Here is a 22659-nt window from a genome sequence, read left to right as displayed (position 1 = left end):
TTTTACGAGGCCAGACCCCCGCCGGTTAATAAATTTCGCGCGAGCTTCATTATCGTTGAATTTCGTGTAAACGTAAAGGGGAGTGTCGATTAAAACTGATTTATCTGTTATATCGCGGAACGCAAACACCATTGGACCCGAAATTTGGATAATCGATGAGATGTGCTTTAACGAACTTTGCATGCGCGTAAAAATTGAAAAATGTAAGGACGTGAATGCTGAGAAAAATATCGAAGGTCGGATTTCAAGATTTTACCCAACAAAGTTTTAGAGGCAAAATTTATAAACTTGAATATTTCATTCATTTTATAAAAGATTATCCTGTGATCAAACTTATCAAGTGGTTGCACGAACAGAAAGCAATCGTAACTTATTCGGAAACGCGATAAAATATCTTATTATCTTCGGTATATGTTCGGCGCTCGTACGAAGTGACGTTATAATCGATTTTAAATAAACGTAAATATTATGCTTACACAATAGATCGTAAATATAACAAAATTATATCTCGGTGATTCTTCCGATAGTTTCGCTTCAAATTTCATATTGCACGAAAGTTCCAATCGTCAAATTGCATTTTGTCTAAATTACCTTTTATAGATAACACGTTATACGCTGTCGCAATTTTGCGATTTTTACGTTCTATGAAAATGTTCACAGAACACGTGCAACCCGAAGATTATCCATAGTATCCATCTCAATCGATTTGTTTCACACCGTATTATTCGATGAAAGGTTAAACAAGTCCGATGTATCAAATTCAGCCACGTGATGGATCGCATTTACGAAATGAGACCCTGTCTCGGATTTTTCGCCGTACAGCTTATATACGACAAACGAATTTAGAATCGACGCGTTATTGAACGCGCCGACAAAGAGCCGGAGGACCACCACGGGGATAATTAACGCGCGTTAATTGCCCGTGCGTGCGTGTACATCGAAGCGCAGCTCCGACGCGTGTGTTCAGACGCGAGCTGTCACGGCGATTCGATACGATCGTTCGTGCAATTCGCACGTCAGTCACGCGTGAACGAACACACGTCTTAGCGCATTGGTCAGCGAGAGCACACGTGTACCGTTCGATGATGCGCATCTCGCACCCCGAGACCCGCTTTCGTACTCCTCGATCAGAATAAGTGATTAATTGAAACCGCCTCTTGCTTTGCTTTTCCATCATAAATCAAGAGCTTTAGCGTAACTGGTTCTACAGATTCACGACGTATTTCTCGTTATCAGTTAAATATACGTCGTTAAGGGTGGCAAGGCGTTGCTTGTTAGAGGGAAAAATCAATCCCGGAACGAATGCCAGATGATATCGCGTTAAAGCCGATATTTCACTTACAACTGCCTAGTGTCGACGCACGCGTCGCGAATCAGAAATCAACTATACGATCCACTCAATTTTCAATAGCGTCAATTTGATCGTAACAACAAGCGATATACCTTACGCTTGCAATGCACATCGAGATCTTTGTTGATAATATATCAATCGTCGAAAGCATTGAACATTATTCTATGGTCGATCTTCCGAGCAAAATCGAACCGACATTCAAACGTTAACCGTAAAGTTCTAACGAACGTGACCTCTGCGCGTATTTGAATATAGACTTAGCTTGACAATAAGTCACGATTCGATTAGCCCGTTGCGGCGAAACCGGAGGGAGCCAGTCGCACGTGTGTATCTTATCGTAAACTCACGCCTCCTCTTCTTCTCCCGGAATTGCTCTCAGCCGCTGGTTCCAGCCGAGTCGTATCGTCGGATATACACACTGCGTGGGTGTACGCAGCCGCCGTTAAAGGTGCACCCCATATTGTGTACACTTCTAACGACCATTGCTCCCAACTGTATCAATTTGCATCGCTACCCGCTCGTGTGACCCCGTCTCAATTTCATCCCCAGTTTTTTTTTCATAAAATCTACTCACTTTACGCGAGTATCATCGAACGTTATAACGCGAACGGTGGAAGCGTATTACGATACCTTTAACCTTCTCGATGTTGATTAAAACGAGAAACCGCTGCAGATCTTTAAAACGGGCTGTCTTATGCGCAGTGTGCTTATAGCTATTTAGTTCCTGGTTAATATAAGATATCGAGAGCAAAAAATGAACTAATGCGAGTTTACGGGTTTGATTTATTCCAGTAAGCTGTATTAATTGTACGAAAGTGGAGAAATTCACGTTTTCCAAATCACGCGTAGATAACGAAACCGGTTGTCAATATTTTGTGCTCACGTTTATTTCAGATACTAAATTATTCGATTTGTGGAGTATTACGGTTAGTCCACTTTTGTTCTCGATACTTCGTACTTATTTATTTCTCGTATCGTAGATTTTAAAACAGGAAACATATCGTTATCTGTGTCGTTTTATATAATTATAAGTTTTAACGATTTATAGTCTGCATCGTGCTTGTACAACGTACGCGCATAGTGACAGAGCTAATTTCAAGATCACCTTGTAGCTCTAATCAAGCAATTCAAAGCGAATTCAATATTACACGCAACGTACCTACATACATGCAAATGAGGATATCAAAGATCCGATACTTAACTGTCATCTTCTATAACATACGAAAATATATCTTGGAATAACGAACGGTTAATAAAACAATTATTAATCAACATCGGAAAGATAATAATTGTCGCAAAGATGGAAGGCCTAACGATCGTTTTAGTGGCTGCGAATGATCGAGTCGATGAGACGATACGCCTGTTTCTCGGGTCAATCGTGTACTTGAAAATCGGAACAGAATTTCAGATCGCAATCTTCACAGGTTATAATAACGGTGCTATCTGGACATCATCCCGTTCCAATGATCCGCATTCCGGGCAATGTCGTGTTCGGAAGATTGCTTACTCCGCTGTTTAATACGTACGTTCGAGGTCTGTCGATCGGTTCTCAAAGTGGAATCGCCGCCATTCTCGCGATGGATTCCCTGGATGCCAGTAGTCGGCCGATCGGTCGGCCCTCCGGTGATTTGGAGAAAAGAGGCGGAGAAGAGGGTGGAGGGTGGAGAGGCCTTTTTTTCCCGCGGAGCTGAGGATGAAGATTGTTGGTTTTGCTATACCGGTACCGCAGTGGTGAATGCCCCACGGCGGCAAAAGGCGGTTGCTGCTTTCTGAGAACGGGTCGGAGTTGGCCGCACCGGGAGCGGTGATTGCGTGGTGATTAGCCTCCACCTTCGCCTCTCTTTGGACCGACTCGAACGAGGGAGAAAGGAGTAAAAGAGAAAGACAAGCAAACAGAGAGTCCACGTACTGTCCAGCCGGAAAGAGAGGCAGGCAGATCGTGTTGAAAGAAGGAACGCAATATCATTGCCAGGCACGAATGTGGGAGCGAGTTGCTCGATACAAAGCGTTCGAGAGTATTTCGCGTACGAGTCTGTAAAGTAACGCGACGGGACCTGGAAGATAAGTATGTGCTCCGTCACACGTACGCGTCACCGGGAATCGCGTGTGCGAGGCGAACGCGTCGCAGCAGACATTAATAAATGTGAGTTGCACCTTCGCAAACGAAAGAGACGGAATTGTAGCGTGAACTGTGGTTTCGTTGTTGGACACGATTTCTACTTCGCTTGGTAAAACATCTGTAGATTATTTGTAAGGAAAACAGCGGAAGTATCGTATTTGTACTATTTTTTCATCGTATCTGAGTAAAAAGAAGCAACATCATTGTAGAAAAGTATATGTTCAGAAAATAATAAGTGTGTTCGATATTAGCCAAGGTTAAGGTCAGGTTCGATGCAACATGTTTGTAACATTTTTAGAAGGATAATGTTTTGTCAGATAATTTTCTTCTAAACAAGCGTAAATGTTTCAACCAACTTTCTAATCATCGCAAAGTCGAATATTATTTCATATCGATAAATTATTTAATAAAATATTGCTACTATTAACACCATATCCGTAAATATTTTACGCTTTGATAGATTATTCCGATCGATGTATCTAACGTATTGATTTCCTTCATCTTCAGTTTCAGAGATACGATACGTGTAACGTCAGATCGAATGGACAATCGAATTATTGGCAAGCGCGTATATGCCGAAGCATGTCAATACATTTCGTTAGTGCGGTGTCATTCAAAATGGTAAGTGGGACGCGTTTCTGCATCTCTCCTTCTACACCTCCTCTCTGAATCTCTTCATACATACTCCGTGCACGCGCGTACACGCATGTATGCAGATATCGTGTTTGTACACCGAAGGTGTACCATCCTCATCCGCACCTACGACAACAATATCGCGTACTATGCGCGAATACACGGTGGGCACCATAGGAAGAGGCAGGTTATGCACGGCACGCAACATTTAATACGATACGCACGCGGAGGGTCGTCGAGAATAGTCTGCAGGGGCGTCGAGCTTTCTCCTCGCGTTCAATCTCGAAACCATACGATATCATGTATATCCATTAAGTTCTACCATCAGCTCATAATCCTTCCTGGATTGTGAATACGAAAGATGCGCCTTATTTAACTCTTTTCCTCTGCGAAGAAAATGAAAGTCAACGTTCCTCCCTCGCTATTGAAATTGCACGCGATACGCGTGTTTTCACAATGAGGAAGGAAAATCAGGTCAAGCCGTATCGCAAATGGTGTCTCCGCCAATGGAACCTGACGTCACGGATGCGCCAGACAGATTAGCGGGCCGCAGGAAGATTTGCATTTTGTCTGGTGGAACCAGCTCGCGTTGGATATTCCCCGTCGGAGGACGACCCCACCCATAAACTGTGCGCGATGCTGAGGGATTTTAAGTTGCCAGGGTTGCGCGTTAAACTCCATCCTTCGCCTCTCACCAATTCCGCCACCGTCCACTCTTTTTCTTCCACCTTTCTTCTCTTCCCCTACTTGCTAGCTGTCGTTCTTTTCTTCTCTTTGCGCGTGTGTTCTCCTTCGTCGTCGTCGTCGTCGTCGTCGTCGTCGTCATGTTCTCATTCGTTTTTGACGGACTCAGACCAACTGTCTGTATGTATAGCGCGTTCATCGCTGTCTTACGCGCATCGTCCAAGGTATCCCTGCGAAAACAGCAACACTGTGCAACCGTTCACGTACACACGGCGAAGGTGCTTTACGGTATTACGACGATATGGATCACTGATGTCATACTGACGTCACCCATCGTTTATATCCAGAGGTGACAGCCTACCGTTGGCATCGGTGCAAGAGTTGATCGGGAACGACGTTTCACGACCGCATCGCGGCGAGAGGGGGAGAAGCTCAGAGCGCTGGAATGCACGCGATCGGCTACTACGGCGTTCAATGTCATCGTCGATTACATTATCTCGAATCCTCGGCCGGCGATAGGCCGCACACGCGTGCGCACACGTGCGTAAGAAAGCGCTCGCGGAGGCCGATTCTATGTGCGTGAATTGCGGTCGATGGTATCGCGACTCTCTCGCGTCCTCCTGCCTCCTTTCTTTTTCGAACGATGCAATTGCGCGACCCACCGTCTCCCCTTTTTTCCATTGAAAGATTGCGCGTGGCTCGGCGTTTCGCCAGATCCTCGTTCGTACACCAACGTCCAAATCGTCTATTCATGAAACTATAGCTTCTGCCGATGCAGCAGAGAAACGGGAAACTAACTCGATAGATAATGCATGTAATGCTGCCCGCGATAGGTTCGGCAAACGTATGTAGTAATATATATGAAGTTATCGAAAATTGAAAACGATCGAAGGAGATATCACAGAGGAAATTACACTGGGAATCAACGCCTTTTATTGCCGATATTCGCTGCTATCGCGCAAAGGATCTGTTATGGATATTTACGATCGGATGTGTTGTCGTGGCGTTACACAGTGAAAAAATAGATTATGCAAACGATTGTGAAATTGCCTGCGGTTCGGCGCGATAAAACGGAATAAAAGAAACATTGTGATTAATGGGCAATAATATGCATTATTCATTGCGCGAATTCTTGTCAGTCTAGTTCTCAGCGGACGACTGATCTTTCTTGGAACATTCCGAGAGAAAGATGCAGGGAAAAATATTTTCCACGCCCGTGTTCATTCACGCTTAGACACGTTAGTCCTTGCACATTTATGAGCTACAGCCAGTAGAAGTAGCGCCGATGGTTGAATATAATGGAAGGAATTTCACGTTATGTTTGAAAGCGAATTCGCTGTTATTTTTTAATTTCCGTTTGGCTGTTAGATCTACGATAAAATGGTGTACAATGGAAAGGAATTGGTCGTTTTGTTTGGTCATGACCAAGGGTAATTCGCTGTTTGTCGTATGTTCGATTTCGCGACGAGTCTTTACGACCAACGTCGTAAAGTTTCATTCACACCAAACTCGGAGGATTATATCTTCGGAATGGAACATTCGTGCACGGTCATCGCTTAATCTAATCAGAACGAAGGTATTTGGTAAGACCGAGCATGTTTTCATCGGCGTTATATTTCACCGGAAGTAATTTATAGCCTTTGGGTAGGAAACTCGAACGAACTAAGTACACGAGGTTGACAAGATTATTTTTATGATATTTCGATACACGACTTTTCGTAAAATTACAATTTCCGTTCCGTATAAGGAAAAAGCTTTATAAATCGCGATACAAAGAACGCTACGTATGTTTCGCTCTACATATGTTTAGACTTCACTTTTGTACTTTATATGAACAAATAAGAATATTTTAAAGAAAATCTTTAGTTTAAAATTAAACTATAAGAAATTGCATACCAAAGTCACAGGTAAGATACACAGCAAGTCACTGATAATGAGATATATCGTCAAACAATTTCAAGTCAAAACTGTTTTTAATTTTGCAGTTAAATATATACTTTAGTTATCCAACTTAATATACATTGCGTATGTGTAAAAATACAAAACACGAGTAGAAACAAAAGTCGAGTCGAAATTTACAGTTAATACATTTGTGCTGATTTGATTTTCAAAATCACTTTTTTTTTTTAAACGAAATCTTATACATAAAGACCCTATTGTATATTTTCCACTTATTTTTCTACAAGGAACCACTCCCTGCCCGATTGTATCGACAATTCCTACCACACCCTATATATATATCCAAGAAAATGTCTACATGTGTCCAAATACTTTTGCGAGCCGCTGAGTTTGCCATAATATGAACGTGTCGAATTGCTTATGGACAGTAGGATATTTATATGCATTTTAAGAATTTTCTTAAACATGATCGTGCTTATCCTTCAGAGTTTCTCGCAGCTTTTTTACGAGTATAAAGACGTACGGCCGGTAATAAACGCACCGATATCTTACCGCAAGGCAACAATGTTATCCGATTAAGCAAAATTCTCGAACGCGAAACCGTAAAATTGCGCAGCTCACGTCACATTAAAGAAAGCAGAGAGTTTTGTGTGACTAACGGCGGGCGGTCTTCTTCGTCTTGGAGGGACATAAAATCAAACTTTCGCGCCGCAGCTTATACGACCCTTTATGAGGATCTGGCGCGCAGAGCATATACAGAGATGTCAGCAGGACTTTTAAATGGAACTGGGTACGCGTACCACGCCTCGACGTCCTTTTAGGATCTTTACGATTTTCACGCATTGTCGAACGCGCCGAGCCGATAACGACCTCGACCTCGAGGTCATAAAGTCGGCCGACTCTGTCACGATGTGTCATCGCGTCATTCTTTTTAATGCTCATCGCACGTCTTTCGTCCAATGATTAAAATACGAGACATCTATGGAAAGCTTGGTTAATTTTTTTTCTGGAGTTTATGTTCTCAGATGGTGACTACGTATATTTAATGAAAATAGAGGGTGTCTGAAAAATCATAATACATCCGGCAAAGGGATAATTCTATGTGGAAGAAATACATCGATAATAGAGAATAGAATAGAATCTATGCGCCCTTTGGTTCTCGATAAAATCAAATTGGAAAATTTGTTTGGTACATGCGATATAGACCAATTACACGGTACTAATAATTACCTATTTCTTTTAAACCGCTGCATATTTTTTAATTTTTTTACTGCACCATGATCGCCAGGAGTTCTGTTACATAAATGTAATTAGGTTTGCTAGAATATTGAAATATCGCAATCATATCGTATTAAATGTAATCAATTCACTCATTATACAAATTATATCGCCCGTAGCGTTGCGTGTAGATAGAGTTGTGGATAGAAGTAGATGTAGGTCAATATTTTAAGCTGACCTCTTAAACTAATCACGTCATAACATTTGCTACTTTGCAAGAAACTTTGTTTGACATTAACCCTTTCAACACCCTATCGACACCTACACGCATTAAGCAAAATCCATTCTCTTGACCTATAAGCGCATATGTACACCAGAAAAAAACTATTACTATGGCCTATGAATGTTCGCATCAACGATAACATATTTTAGTTATGTCATTACAACAGCAATGTGAAGTTCATTAAAGTTCAAAGAATGTCATCTTGTTCTATTACGATACCGCTGTAAATGTAATTACAGCTTCTTCTTTTTCTTATCATTAATAATATGTCACATCAGCTTACGACTATTGATGAAATAGTATATTATGACTTATGTTGAAATCTGTTTTAACAATAACGACATAATATTATATAAATCATGATTGCAGAATAAATTTTACATTAGGAGTATTATAGTAGAACTCAAAATAGGAATCGTCATCAATGTTAAGAATAAATGTGAATTTATCGAACTAAATGAGAATATCATAGTGTTTTCGTATTAGTTCGACGTTTCTCGTCGTACGAATTTCGCATTTTCCTGTAATGTTCTTACAAAATTACAACGATTCAAAACCGTTTAACTTGTTTCCTTTAAAATCGTGATTCCCGCATTGTTATTGCTGTAACAAATGAGCGATATGCAAGTACGTAGAAATTGAAACGCGATAGAGTAACGAGCACGTGGTGGCGAGTGTGTAAACGTGACTGAGCGGCATGTCCGCGGCAAAACGTTCGTGTGATTCTTGCGTGCACGGCTCGTTGCAAAAGGAACGAGCAGCGGTGGCCGTTGGTGTGTCGCGGCGATCATTGAACCGACTTTGCAACAATCGCACTGAATCAAAGAGTTGTCGGTGGTCAGGCACAAACTCGCTCGCTCCACCCACGATACCCGCGCGTCTGAAAGAGTCTTCCAATGCGTATCCATTGTTCGACGTCTGTGTTTTTTTGTCAAGGTCGCGCGAGAACGATCAGGACCATCGATCGATCTGGCCATCGCGCACATGCGATCTTTTAGACAAGCGTCGAAGCAACATTTTGCACAACAGAGATGTTTATCCGAGGGAATTAATTAATGGAATCCGTCAGAGCCGAGGGGCTAGTTACCAGATTGAATTTTCACCGGGACGAGATAAACCGGCTTTATTGCTCGAGATAAAATCGATCGATTTACTTTAATTTGCAAATATCCTGTTCGTTGCGACGCTTTTGCAACCGGACCGCGAAAAATCGTGTTTTAACGGGTGACAAACTGGAACAGAGGGAGAAGACTTTTCTGACCTCATCTGAATATTTCCAGCACGTGTAGTAGATAATTAAAGCGCACACGTCATATCCTTGGATATTTCGAATGTTTCATTGAGTATTACATAACGACATGTACTTGTATAAGTACATGCTAAATAGGCACACCTATAAGTGTCGTTATGATTGGTAATAATTCAAACGACACGTGCGATTATCGCAAAAAAGAAATTGCTTTTCATGTCGATTCTCGTTTAAAAAACGCGATTATATCGGATTTTTTTGTAACGCTCGGTTAATTGCCCGACTCGCCGAAGCGTGGATATTTCTTCTCGTGAGAAATGGTAAACAGGTCGCGTATACGAATCACACATGGATCGCTATCGGTTCTGATCGGATCATAGGCCGCGTGCGTGTACCTCTTGGATAGATCTTTCTCGTACAGATCGATAGCCGTGTATCATTGTGTATCAAGCATCTCTATATTATAGCGGAAAGCGATCCGCGCATGCTGCACTCGCGGCGTAGACATCGCAACCCTGTACTTCGACATGAATGAACGCATCGCTCATTGCGCTCACAGGGCCCCCAAGGTAAAGAATAGCAATCAGCCGCACGATGGATGGCGTCAGGTGGCGAAAGATCGTAGATGGCCGCGTGTCTTCGGACGGTCGTACGACCATTGCTTATTGCACGTTTCGTAATTGGCCTGACTTCAGAATCAACACACCCCGGGCTATCGCCGGTGCTCTCTTCGTATCGTCAAACTCCGCTACGACCAATTATATGCTCGCCACGGTCGATCCTTTTCACCAGCTCCAACGTGGAACGTTAGGAGTTCTCGTTCAAACATTGCGTTCGAACGTTATGCTTTGTTATGTGCACGCTAATCTTTATATAAATTATTGTTAATATAAATCTATTTATCTATTAATCTATTTATCTATTAATCTATTAAAATTTATTATTAAACTAATTTATTAGGATTCTGTTAACAAATTTTACGAGCATAAAGAACTCGTATTTTCCTAATTCTAAAACTACGATTAACTCGTCCCTTTCTGAACATAATAAACTAGTATGTATGTATAAGTATGTTTTTCATATTATCGCTGGACCACCTATCTCATAAAAGCATATGTTTTTTATATTCTTATTAAATATTGTTGGAATATTTTTACAAATACTCGGTGTTCTTATAAAAAATACATTTAATATTATTTGAAACCGAGCCAGTGAGTATATTTCATAACACACATTTTAAGAATCTTTAACTTTTGCTATAAAAGAATCGTTGAAAACATTGATAAAAATATTCGTAACAAGATATCAATATCTTGCGTGATATATTCAAACTTCGTACAAAAATACTGAAAATCTTTTCCAACAATTTATTGCGATTTTTCGAAAATATAATTTAAATTTTCGAGTCCAAGAAGTTTCACTAAACAGAGCAACTTTCGTACGTGACAGATATGATTTCTTCGTGATTAGATATCCAACAAATATTCTATATCTTTTTGTTTACGTTTGATGAATGATAGATTCGTAACTACTGCGAAAAATTATAAGGTTCGACGTGGTACGTGATGCACGCCTCCCGAGACATGATAAATGCAGATTCTTTGCAGCTGTGAGTATGGAAAATGTCGGTATTTAAAATATGGACATGCGTTATTTTACAAGCGTCGTGCCAGTTTGCGGAAGTAAAAGCATTTCCATGGCATACGATTTGCTTGAAGCCCTGTAATTGCCATCGTAGGTGGTGGAACGGAAGAGTGTTCACCAAGGCCTCGTAAAGCTCGATTTGCTACGTAGCGTGTAATTTAAACATTGCCTCACTTCTGCGCAGTACAATGCCACCCGTACTCTGAACTTTCAAATCTTTACGTACGAATCGAGAAATTTTGTTCAATTGGAATTATATATTTCATAAAAATAGAAATCTTTCTGATATCTTGATTATTTCGGTGTTAAATATCTTATTGATACTGTATCGAATATGTAAACAAACATCGGTTAGCTTCACGTACTAGAATACATTTTAAAAATCATAAATCACTAGACCATGGATATTTATGCAAATTCATATTTTTCATGAATATGCATTTTTTAAGAATACGATTAAAACAAATTGAGCTTAAGAAAAAATTTGTTTCATTCGCTAATTGCAACCATTATAACGACTACTATATTTCAGTTATTTTATATATACTTGCACTTTAAAATTGCCCATATATCCATAAAAATCCACAGTCACAATACTAAAAAGAAATTCTAATGACATAAAATTCAAGTTCTTTAAACATTACAATATTTAATACATGTTATATTGTTTATCTCATGTTAAATCTACCTCTTTCTTTATACCATACAAGCAATTTTAAAACGTTCGATGAACAAGTACTTTAATTATAAATTTAATTAGGGCTGACAAAAAACGTTAATCATGGCAATAAAACAAAATGCATGAGCCATAAAAAATTAAACGTTGCTTATCATGTTTTCATATAAATAACAATGTTATTTCTCATGTAAAGTGGGGCCCGGTACGCGCCTTAAACCAATATGAAATAATTACCGATGCTTAACGTATTCGTAAATCCTTGCAATTAGCGGTTCATTAGGGATAACGAAACCGCGGTAAATTTTCAATTGCAATAGCCGAAGCACAGTGACCAAATTCACCGATAATCGCAAGTAAATACCGTAAAAGAGTTAAATGGAGATATGAATGACAAAATTATCGGACAAATGCGACAACTTTAAATGTTTGTTAAATCTTCGTTTGATAGCGACGATTCAGCTGTTCTTATTAACTTTTGTACTTTCAAGTGAGATACGGACATGCTTTTAAAGAGGATTTCACATTTCGGGATGGCTTTTATGTCTGATAAGTTATATCGCTAACTGTCTGCTTATCTCTTATTTGCTTGTCATGCGAACAGAAATGCCAGCTTTTTGCGATACTGTAATTATACCGATGAAAATATGAAATTTGTTAGAAAGTGTATCAGTGTACATACTGCACAATCGTATAAACAGTATATATGATTTATTATTATACTATACTTGAAGGTATTTATTTGAAATAAAATGATTATTTTATCCACATTTCGAATCATATAATCATTTGATTTTTTCGAAAACAAATGTCAATAATAAATAATCATTTTTACGTATGACATAAAACGAGTAATTTCAAATAAATTCAATAAATTTTAAATACATTAATTTGCGTGAAATTTCTTAAATCTTAGTCAGTAAACATTTCTATCTTTGTGGATGTATCAGATTAAAAATTCAGAATTTTCTCTCTCGTATGAAATATTTTTAACACTTACGTGTACAAAAACAATCTTTTTAAGATTCGTAAAATATGAATCACTGAGAATACAAATAAAGTGAAATTCGCGCACAGTTTCATCGGCCAGCTGCCATTAGTTAAAGCAAGAAGTCTTCCGACTTTTATGTAGTTTTGCCATAACCTGGCACGATTTACACCGAAAAGGAGTCAGAATGTGGCAGATATCGTACAGAAAAACGTAGTTCCGGTGTTTTGCGAAATACAAGATGGTGGTAACGCAGCCGCTGGTGATAAGCCGACGGGCAGATTGATATTATCGATTTGCCCATAAATCTTGGAACAATGACTCGAGATCGCCCTTGTTTCAACATCGTTCGTGTATCTCTCGAGGCAGAAGGAGATCGAACCGGTGGCCGATAGTCGGTAGTCAGACAGGCGAACCCGTCAGAAAACCAGACAAGAATGCATGAAACTGAATTTATCTTGAACCCGGTTTGCTCGCAGGCTCTTTTATTCTTTTTATCTTTTTCTCTTTCTCTCTCGCAGACCAAGGCTCACGTCGTCGCGCTGTTAGTAAGTGAGCGCACGATTAACAAATTGGTAGAAAAAGTAACTCCGAAGACTCGACAAAATCGACGCACGATGACATACTGGCGACATATGTACGTTACGCCTGCGTATCTTGTCAATTGAATGCACGTCTACTACCGCCTACCACGTTCGGTTTGTCACGTCTTGAGTAATTTTATATGTGAAGCAACGAAAAAGTTGCTATCGAGCAACGAAGAGGCAGTCAGACGGAGATAGAAAGGAACAAAGAGAAAGAGGCGACAGAGTAAACCCGACGTCCGTCTGGCTTTCCGAATGACGTACGTCTAGCAGAGTTTTTCCTTGCATACGAAATTACGTGTATTGCACGACAAGAACTCTGATCGCGATCGAATATTTAAGGTTATCACTTGGTATTTCGATTCGGAGAGCTGTTTATTGTATTATAAATCTTTAAAAATTATATAAATAAGCAGATTAGTATAATGATATATTTCGTAGTTCTATACATTATGATAACGCATGATTAGTATCACTGGAAGTAATATACGTTTCATAAAATTTCGAATATGAATATGAAAAGTAAGAGAAATTGTAATATAAATATTTATCTCGTTATATTTCAAGGTGCAGTTGCATTTAGTGTTTAATAACTAACTGGTATGTTAAATAATTAAATTGCTGAAACTTAAGCAAGCGTAACCAATTTCATTCAAATATTTGTAAATGTATGCTGTGCTGTGAACAATCTGGATTCGATACGACAGGTTTATGCGAATATATATCTCTGATACAGTTACACGTTATACCTAGTCCTAATGTTATACGACGTTTAGTATATATCTACGATTTACGAAACATTTTACTAAAGTGAAGACTCAGAAAAATCAATTTATCTTCAACAAACGAATACTGCTTACGAAAAACATACAGATACTATGATGATATAGATAACTTGCGAATCTTTTTTCTTTAATTTAATTTTAGCTAAAATACTTACTAAAATTTGTTACTCTATATCATTGTTATTTTATTATTATTCTCGTTATTCTAGTTATACATAATAGAAATGCATTTTTTCATGTAATTTAGAAAGAAGACGTAATAAATACAAAAAGAAGAACAATTTTACCAAAGACAAATATATTTATCATTTTCCTATTTAATACTTTATCAGAATATTAGTTTACGTATATGCAACATCGATAGTAAATAAATTAAAAAATTATTTCCTTTTTAGAAAAAAGTCTTCTGACATTAGAATTCAATTAAAAAATCTTCATTTTGCAACGTGGAATAAAAATATTTTAAACTGATATGTAACAAGTAGTTTCACAATAAAAATCTGCCGGTCGTAGTCTTTCGATACACCCAGTGTCGTTCTATAGTCTACAGTCTAGGGACTGGCATAATATTTTGATTTCACGCTGGAATGCCCACCTGTCCTATATAATATGTCCGGTGAACCCTGATGAACTCGAAACCGCAACCCAGTGCTTGTTCGAGTCATCCTTAGGTCTCCGCCATTTTTCTTTTTTCTCCTTTTTATCTCTCTCGCGGTAAATCAGACGCGAAGACAGAAAAATTTCGCGGTTCGTCAAAGATTCTTATTGTCGAAGTGATTTTCCATGTCTAAACGATATTCATATGTGTCTGCGTGTTACACGAGAACCGTACTTTTAATTCCGCGATCGATCGTACGTAGCAAATGGTACGATGCAGTTTTTGGTTATTTCATGTAATTTTCTGTGGAAGTGAAGGGGTCGATGCAAGGACAAATTGCGATTGGTGCAATTTCGAATGGTTTTCTCTTGCGACCCTATTTCGGTGATTGGAATGCAGCGTATAATTTCAGTTGGTGAAATTGCTTTATTACTTTCACCCCTGACTTGTGAATTTTCGCTACAGCTTTTTCACGAGCGGCAAAAAGTACGGGTAACGCGATCGAAACGCGAATACGTGCCCGGAAGTCATTCATTTCAAACGCGCGTTATTAAAAACACTCGAAACTCGTGAAAGACAGACGCCTTATTTACCGGAGGAATAAAGTGCAACAGATTATCGTTACTATTATCCTCAAACAATAAATATTACATTGCTACATAATTGTGAGTGCATTTTTTACAAATTCGATTCACAAAGCCCATTTATCGTGGATATTGCCTCTTTTTACGCATCTCTAAATTTGTTATCAAGAGTTAATGATTTAATCTCTTCGATCTAAACTGTTGTGTAATATTGTTGATACCAGATTCGTGTTCGTGATACCACCATCTGAATGATCATCAAGAAACGAATGAAAAAATGTTACTCCTATTTTCTATAAACTCTAGAATCGCAGTTTATATCAGCCGACGTACCAATGTTACATCTATTATAAGACCGATAGTTTACGTAATAGGAACGAAGAGATGGACAGAATTTATGCAGCGACTGAAAGTTCTCAAATAATTCAAGAAGCGTCTATATTCGAGATAGGGCATTTGAATTTGTATTTGTGCTGTAACTTTAATGTCACAAATCACTGCGCAAATACAGATTCGAATGTTTTATCTGGAATATACTCGTTGAATATGCTTATTGAATCAACACGTTCGATATCGTACGATCGCTTGCCTGAATAAAGCGTGTCGTCGCAATTACAAAAGATAAAGTAGCAACGTAGCAAGAAATCTAAATGAACATAAATCGTGGAGCCGAGAGTGGTGGTTTCACGGCGGCTGAAATGTGCTTGACAAAAGAAAAGAAGGTTTGCCTTGGCACTTGTTTGACTCCTCCTTCGTTCGTTTCACTCCACCTCCGGTGGAACGATCGGTTTCGTCTCGTGTGCCATTAAGAGCAGTGAACTTCTCTCCTCGTCTCGTCGCGAATCAGCCAAGACGTATATATATATATTACGCGTGCGTCCAGGAAGATGACGAAGCTCCGTCGACGTCGACGTCGTTCCTCGTCCTCGAGATCTCCCTCGTCTTCGTCACTTTCAGCAACGTACGAGAGACCACCTCCGGGGCGCACGAGTGTTTGATAAACCGGTTAAGGCCCGTCCCCGGATCTGTTTGCCTTTGGCTTTTGTAACTTTACTAGTGTTGTGACTCGACTTGGAGCTAACATGAAAAAAGGGTCCGCGATGGTACCCCGAGCAAACAGTCCGTGTGTGTCCCGGATCAACACGGCGCACGCCTCTATCGGCGACCGTAGCCTGCTCACCGACTGGGATGCGGAGGACGAGGCGGACAACACCGGACGATACTTTTCACGATACCTTCGCCCGTAATCGAGGAAAGCGAGGCGTCTCACTTGCGCCTCTCTCCCTCTCCCTCTGCCTGGCCTACCCTCTTCAATAGCTGGTACGCCTAAAGTCCGAGATTTGCTGTTTGGATAGCAGAGGACAAAGCGAGGTATCAAATTATTACGAAACGCGGAAGATAAGAGAGCCTACTTTACAGACATTTTCATGTGTACTTAATGGGAATTTCGAATGATTAGGATTGTATTTGTTATTATTAACAGTTCGTTGAAGGAATAACTACGTGTGACAGACAAAAGTATTTCCGTAGATGGTTTGTTGTAGATAGAATTAAACAGAGAGATAGTTTCTGTATTACCAGGTATTTACAATTTGTGAATTATAATAGAAAGAGTAATTTTTAGATTCGATACCTTGCGAAGTATATAGTCTCAAAAAACTGTCTTTTTGTGAAATTTGATTGCGAGGTTCTCTTGAAAGATATCTACGTCATAAATATTGATTTCTCAATTCTCTCGGAAAATATTAATTTCAAAAGTATGGATTATTACATTGTGAATACTAGGTATATCGTTAGGTTTTTTATAAAACTTCATGGATTTATCGTCTATTGCTAATATATCTATATTTATACATATATATATACTATGTTCTTAACTATGTTATATTAAAGAATACCTCTTTATACCATTGTCATTTGTTATTGCAACTAATTAGATTATATCGTTGCATGTAATTTACAAAATAATTGTAAAGATAAGATTTTTTGGATTTTGTACTTTACTTTCGAGCGAGATACAGTAACGAAAAACAGTATTCGTGAAAATACCTATGTCTAAAGGGTCGTTAATAATGTCCATATCGAGGAAAATCGATTCTCAAATTACGAGCTACATATTTTTTAACGAGAAAATTATCTAACGAAACAAAAATCTAGGAATATTTTATAAATATATATTGTGTTCTTTGTACGCGTTCATAAAGTAGATCGTATGAATTTATATAATAAGCCAATTATGTATAATAAGGTACACGATGTATACATATAACGGTTAAGATAATCGATATTGTATTATGGGGTCAAGAATTTCAAGAAATTTTCGTATTGTTCTAAAATAAAATTAGCCCCGATATTTCTCAAAGATCGTCGTCATTTATAGTTGCGAATTATTTTTTAACTGTTGTAGAGATGCTGGCAAATATAAGGAGGGTAGAAAGATAAGTTGCACACGAAATTCAAGATCCCGTATCGTTTTACGAAAATTTTGATTTGGATTTATTTTAAATGCGAAGGACCAGTTTCTCGAGGCTCGTTTCTCTCGCTAGTTAATTTATGTTTTTCAAGGCGATTTATATGTCGGATTGAATTCCGACTCTGTAATAATTATACGATTGGTTCTCTATCCAGCCACGATGGTTAATTTACAACCATGTAATTAGATAATTTTTTCATCCGGAATCGAAATATTTGTCCAGCCTTTCGTATCGTTTTCCTTGATTCATAATCATAACGTAAACTTCTCTAGAGAAAGCCGAGCGCATGCAAGAGAAGGATCGAACGAAATAAAAAAAGATCTAAGTAGACCGAACGTTATCTTTCTTTCTGGAAGTCACTTCTGAAGTCAAATAAACACCGTCTAGAATATATGTTGCTTTGGTTCAATGCTTCGCCATCCGTTTACTAATTTTTCCCACAGAGAATACTATATACTATCAATGATTGATGACGTTCTAATCGTATTCGCTCGAATAGAAGCTATGTCACACGAAGCGACGTTGGAGCAATATATACGTCTTTCCCTTATCTGCATTGTATAATGCATGAGAAGCACGCGCATCGTTATCATCGTGAAAAATAACACTTATGTTCATTTGTGTCCTAAACTTGAGATTACGATTGAAGAAAGAAATAATATATACCGTCTGTCCTGTCGAGATAACTTTTCATTTAATGTTTATATGTGACGTAATGTTCTAAGTTCTTTGTCGCATTCTCTTCGCGTCGATAACGCTGCTATCGATTATAATTTTCTTCGGTTGAGACGAGTTTCATCTTTTTTGCTCTAGTTACGAAAAAATCTTGCTTTTATCGGATGAATTACTAATTTCAGCGCAAATACGAATAGATTCTAAGGGCAATATTTCTGAAAATGATTCGATCATGCTCGGTCTGTATAGATAACGTATAATAATGAATTCAATCGGATCATATAGTCGGATCATACTACAAACAATTTAGTTCAATTATTCTATCTAGATTATTACGGTAGATATATTTAAAATGGGAAAACTTCTTTGTAGGAATTTAACGGGGAAATGAAAATTGTTTTAATAATTTCTCTATCTTATGAACGTCCTACCGATGTATACCTGTTAGACAGGTGAGCAACAAATACAGATATTTAATTTTAAGTTGGCAGACAATTTCATCGGAAGATAATTACTTCCCCTTCTATTGAAAAAGTGAACACACTATGATTACGGCATATAAGATACTATCGCACGATAATAAATTCAATTAGCTTATTCAAGAGTCGCGTTTGATCAATATTGATTATTGTATAATTATGTAAAGGAACTCCAGTTGCTTTTCGATTTACTGTAATCAAGGACTGTTTTGTTCGTAAAATCAGACAAGTAAAACAAGTCGTATCATTTTATAAAGAATCGAATAGTATTGTTTAATTTGTTAAAGAGAATAAGGCGAGATAGTAAGAGTTTGTTGCATCAATATTTGTTTCAATTATTAAAGATTCTATTATTTTCTTTGATTCATGGAATAGCTTTAAAATGTTTGATCGTTGTACTTTCTCGTGGCAATGGAATACGTCAAATATGTGTTAACATCTTAGATTATATTTTATCTATCGAAAAGTCATTCACTAGCAAACATTATCGAAATTATCATAAATTATCAGAAAAGCGTGGCGAAATATAATCTTCGTCGTTAAAAGGCAAATGACACATGGAATTTTTTTGTATCTCAACATCAGAAACAATTATACTTCCAACGCTGTACAGTCGTTTAAATGTTTTCTCTTAAAAGATTTTTTAATCGTGCTACGCGCAAATAAAGAAAAAAGTGGCTGAAGCATCGCGAGGAATCCTCACGTGTCACTGCATCATTATGTACATTACGGCAAAACTTGAAGCTAGATGCACCTTGTCGTTAGTTCTTTCCTGCAAGTGATTCCACGAAATGCTCATGGTAGAAATAAATTGCAGTTTTCCAGTAAGTACGGCTAAACAAGCGGACACGGGCAGTCGGTCGTGCTTGAAAATCTAAAGAACCGATAAAACCAATCGTTCGTCGATCGTATTTAATCGAGAATTTTTCAGCATGACCGATTTTTGCTCGTGTCATCGCTCGTTCCGCGTTTCGCAACGTACAGAAAAACAGAGAGCATTTTTTTTCTCAAAGAGATGGAGAAAAGATAAAAGCTAGAGAGAAAGTGGATAGAATTTAGCAATGTACACACACCGCCTTAGTGTGGCGAGGGCGAACGCTCCAGCCACCAGCAGCTCGTAGATCATCTCTTCCTCGTCCTTCTGTAGGAGAGTCTTCGGCTTCTCCCGTCGATACCTCTTGCTTGCATCCACTCACGCACTTCCGGTCCCACCGCGACTCGATGTTTCCCCCGGGAAAGTCAGTATCCTTCGAAATCGAGATCGATAGAAGCGAAAACGCGAGACGCGAGACGCGATGGCCGATGATGGCAAAGGCCTAGTATGTGTATGTTATTTTCGTGAAACGCAACGAGATGAGATTGTCGACGAAAGGAAGAAAAAATAAAAACAATCGCGTCAGATCGATGTCAGTGTGACATAACAGCGCACCAGAAATCTCCACATTGTGCGAACGTGTTCTCGTGTTGTTCCTCGTTCGATCTCGAAAAATCGAGCCCCGCGTGCTCCACCGACAGTGGCACGATTCGAGTGATGCGTCCACAAAGGAGCACGCTAGTTGACATTCGAAAGAACAACGTGTCCTTGTTCCGATCCCTTTTGCTCTGTACAGAGTTCCGAGCGGGAGAACCGGCGCGGTAGACCATTCGGCTTGCCGATCTCGTGGTGACTGAGTGGGTCCTCGGTTGCGACTCCCAGTTACTCACTCGGGCTCACGGGCTCGCTACTCACCTCGTCCTCTCGCTCTTGCACGTTCGCTCACCGCCACTCGGTCCCACCTCCTTCCCTCCTGCCACCACCTCCTACGACACCCCACCTCCTCCCTCCCGTACTCCTTCTGTTCCTCCGGCTACCTTTCAGTCCTCCCTGCCCTCCCACCTGCGGCTGCACGCCACCCTCTCTTTGCGTGGGGGATAGATACCAGGTTTCCCCGAACCTCGATCGTTTCATTACGCGTACTCTTAACCCCTTCGGCGCACTTGTCACTCGATTCATCGATCTCGATAAAGGTACTGAGTATACTACTTGAGATCCAGAACGTATAAAAGTAATTCCAGCATATATCGAGTTTGATTATATTGAAGATGTTTATTGGCTAGATTAAATAACCAATGAGTTTTGAGAAATTCAAAATTCCTACAAGGTCACTCTTGAGATTAGTGAATGAATCAGTGTAAAATATTGCGAATTTGTGTCACGTGAAAGGAATTAAATGTTTTCTGATGATCTGTATGTTCGATGGCATCATGCTCTGATATGTAAGAGACATCGTGATATGATTTGATGTAGAATGACGTCGACTCCCTCGAAGATTGTGACGCGACGCGACGTTCCGATAAAATCCTAGTTCAAGTATCAAAAATTTTCTGCGCGTTTTGGTTTAATATCAAACACTGATTAAATTCTTTCTATTTCAATATAACGATCTATTCTATTTACAATTCTATTTCAACATTATTATCTAATAATAATTAATAACTAATTATATAAAGATAAAATACCTTCAAAATTTTTCTAAATTTCACTACGATCTTCCCAGATAATCCTGTAATAAATTTCCAAATCATTTAAACGCCATTTACAGAACAGATATCGTAACATTCGTGTCTAAACATTAAAAATAAAAATATCGATAAACGTGCGACAAGTAATTTTGACACCTTCCATCAAGTTACTATCGAAAAATAAATTTATCAAAGTAGTACTGCAAAAGTTTGCAAACAATAATGACTGGCGAGATAACGAGCGCCACACGATGAACGCATTCGACACTTTTAGTATATCCACCGGGACGAAATGCCGCGCCGTCGGATACGTCACTGATAAAACATTATGCCTGCGATTAGATGTGTCGCGTCGCATGCTTTGATCAAGTGGTTGAAAATGACTTATCACATATACTCGATAAGAGGGCAATATTATCTGCTACAATTCAGGGTGAGGCATTTGCATCGCTCGGAGACGGCGCGTAAGGTGTTTTCTATATGCATCGGACCGCGTTCCTCGAGGTTCCACAGGACGTTCGGTCCTATTAGCGCGTGCAAATTATTCGAATATTATGCGCTGCAAATTAGAAGGCACCGCTAAGGTGGCCCGTTGCAACTCCAGACGATGGTGCCGGTCGCCTCGGGATTTTAATTTAACGATGTGCGCGCGCTGTCTTAACCTTAGGCCCCGGGACATGCGAACCACTCGCGAGGATTCATCCACAAGGGGATCGAATTACCGCGCCAATTATGGTGTCACATCGTTAATTAACCGGTAGTCGAGCCTAACGGCGTGTCGAGGAAGATCCTTCCGTAAAGCGAGTCATTTGCCCATGTGAATCGTCTTGTTAATACAGGACAAAATCGTTCCTATCTTCTAGAGATACGCTACAGTTCAAAAGTATATCTTTTCTTAAACGAAATATGTTATCAGAAATTTGCGGAAAAAAGCAGTGTACAATTATTTTGTTCTTTGATGCTAGATCGTAGATATTTATGGAAATTCATATTTTGAAAAGTATTACTCAGGCAAATAATTGTTTTACCTACTGAATATTATAACCAGTAATTTAAATACTTAGGACATTTTTTCATATTTCACAACAAAATATTTCAAAATAATTCAGAACATATTTCAACATAATTCAACATATTTCAAAATAATTATAGTCCCTGTTACATTTATATGTGCAGTAGAATATTATGGCGTGATGAAATTGATTTTTAAAATTTAATACACAACAACAAAATT

At 39.0% G+C, this 22659-nt stretch overlaps 1 protein-coding gene and 1 long non-coding RNA gene across 4 annotated transcripts in view; one reads left to right on the top strand and one right to left on the bottom strand.

The window, feature by feature from the left end:
* Nucleotides 1–22659, top strand: part of LOC125385821 — an 84303-nt gene that overhangs the window by 52076 nt on the left and 9568 nt on the right. Inside the window, exons 1-2 of one of the 2 annotated variants that reach the window (XR_007225498.1) lie at nt 2612–3494; nt 3978–4091. This is a non-coding gene — a long non-coding RNA (uncharacterized LOC125385821). Of the gene's footprint in view, nt 1–2611; nt 3495–3977; nt 4092–22659 lie in introns of those variants that run through there. The other variant, XR_007225474.1, reaches the window with a different exon arrangement.
* LOC100650713 overlaps nt 1–22659 on the bottom strand; it is a 34593-nt gene that overhangs the window by 7671 nt on the left and 4263 nt on the right. Inside the window, exon 1 of one of the 2 annotated variants that reach the window (XM_012311180.3) lies at nt 19997–20683. The exons of the other annotated variant lie outside the window; for it this stretch is intronic. The gene's annotated coding sequence lies outside the window, so the exon portion shown is untranslated. Of the gene's footprint in view, nt 1–19996; nt 20684–22659 lie in introns of those variants that run through there. 2 annotated transcript variants of the gene reach the window in all.

Source organism: Bombus terrestris, chromosome 1 (genome assembly GCF_910591885.1).
Source record: "Bombus terrestris chromosome 1, iyBomTerr1.2, whole genome shotgun sequence".
In the NCBI taxonomy this organism is placed as follows: Eukaryota; Metazoa; Arthropoda; class Insecta; order Hymenoptera; family Apidae; genus Bombus; species Bombus terrestris.
Note: the sequence above shows the minus strand (reverse complement) of the source record. Positions and strands in the feature narration are given on the sequence as shown.